The sequence below is a fragment of the Neopelma chrysocephalum genome, unplaced genomic scaffold (assembly GCF_003984885.1).
Source record: "Neopelma chrysocephalum unplaced genomic scaffold, ASM398488v2 Primary Assembly neopelma1_328, whole genome shotgun sequence".
Taxonomy (NCBI): Eukaryota; Metazoa; Chordata; class Aves; order Passeriformes; family Pipridae; genus Neopelma; species Neopelma chrysocephalum.
The window spans coordinates 21,355-22,977 of NW_020897991.1; the positions used below are offsets into that span (position 1 = coordinate 21,355).

Consider the following 1,623-nt stretch of genomic DNA (forward strand, 5'->3'; position numbering starts at 1 on the left):
CTGGGGACACCCCCAGGGACCCCCTGTCACCCCAAAACACGTGGGGACACCCCAGGGACCCCCTTCCCACCCCAAAATCCCTGCGAACGCTCCTGGTAGAATCTAAGGTGCCCCTGTCACCCCAATGCACCCAGGGACCCCCTCAGGGTCTCTCTGTTACCCCAAAACACCCCCAGAGAACCCCTTCCCACCCCAAAACACCCGAGGACACCCCCAGGGTCACCCTGTCACCCCAAAACACCCCCAGAAAACCCCTTCCCACCCCAAAACACCCGGGGACACCCCCAGGGAGCGCCCCTGTCCCCCCCAAAACCCCCGCGGACCCCCTTGCACACCCCAAAGCCCCCGGGGACCCCCCCAGGGACCCTCTGTCACCCCAAAACACCCCCAGAGAACCCCTTCCCACCCCAAAACCCCCGGGCACGCCCCCAGGGGTGCCCCTGTCACCCCAAAACACCCGGAGCAGCCGCGGTATCGCCCAGGGTGCCCCTGTCACCCAAACCCCCCCCGGGGACACCCCTCGAGGTTCCCCTTCCCACCCCAAAACCGCCGAGAGCGGGTCAAGAGTCCCCCCCGTGCCCCGAGCCGATCATTGCGGTGTTACAATTCCCACACAACAGCGGAGAAGCCCGAGGATGGCGGAGAAGCGCGCGGGGGAAGGTCAAACACCCCGCGGGCGGCGGCGCGGGCGGGCCCGGGGAGGGCCCCGGGAGGGCCCCGGGAAGGCCCCGAGCGGCGGCGGCGGCACCTCAGGGGCCGCTCCCCCCCTGCCAAGGGCACCCCCGGCGAGCCCTCCCCGCTCCCTTCCCCTCACCCCGAGGGTGCGGGGGCCGCCCGGGCCTCACCGGGCTTGGGCCGGGCCTAACGGGGCGGAAGGAGCGGGCCGGGCCTAACGGGGGGGTGTGAGGCGGAGGAAGGAGCGGGCCGGGCCCTAACGGGGAGCGGCCTCCCCTCGGCGCGGGAGCAGCGGCGGGGAAGGGAGGGGAGCGGCCCCGGCCGTGACTCACCGCGGGCCGGGCCGGGGCCGGCGCTGCCGCCGCGCAGGAGCCGCCGCCGCCGCTTCCTCCCGCTCCGCGACAAAATGGCGGCGGCAGGAAGTGCCCCCCGCGCGCCGGGCCCCGCCCCGCGCTACGCCGGCGGCGTACGCGGGAAAGGCCCCGCCCCGCGCTACGCCAGGGGCGTACGGGGGAAAAGCCACGCCCCGCGCTACGCCAGGGGCGTACGGGGGAAGGCCCCGCCCGCCTGCGCGAACGGCGGCCCGGGGGTACGCAAACGGCGTAGTGGGGAGAGCGTACGCTGATTGCGTACGGTAGAGCGCGGAAGGGTTTACGCAAACTGCGCAAGGAAGAGCAGAGCGGGGTTTACACAGATCGCGCATATGGTGAGGGGCTTACGCAAATGGCGCACGGTGGAACGGTGAGGGGCCTACGCAAATGGTGTACGGTGGAGAGCTGAGTGGCTTACGCAAATGGCGCACGGTGGAGCGGTGAGGGGCTTACGCAAATGGCGCACGGTGGAGGGCAGGAGCGCTTGCGCAGATCGCGTAGGGTGGAGCGGACGGGGCGCTACGCAAACGGCGCGATGCGGCCCCGCCCTACGCCAAGCGCGCAGCGCCGCCTCAGC

General features: G+C 72.1%; 1 protein-coding gene across 1 annotated transcript in view; it reads right to left on the minus strand.

Annotated features, from left to right (window-relative positions):
- BRD4 (bromodomain containing 4) overlaps positions 1 to 1,098 on the minus strand; it is a 21,757-nt gene extending 20,659 nt beyond the window's left edge. The window contains exon 1 of the mRNA XM_027705382.1: positions 1,008 to 1,098. The gene's annotated coding sequence lies outside the window, so the exon portion shown is untranslated. The remainder of the gene's footprint in view (positions 1 to 1,007) is intronic.
- Positions 1,099 to 1,623: the final 525 nt, after the last annotated feature.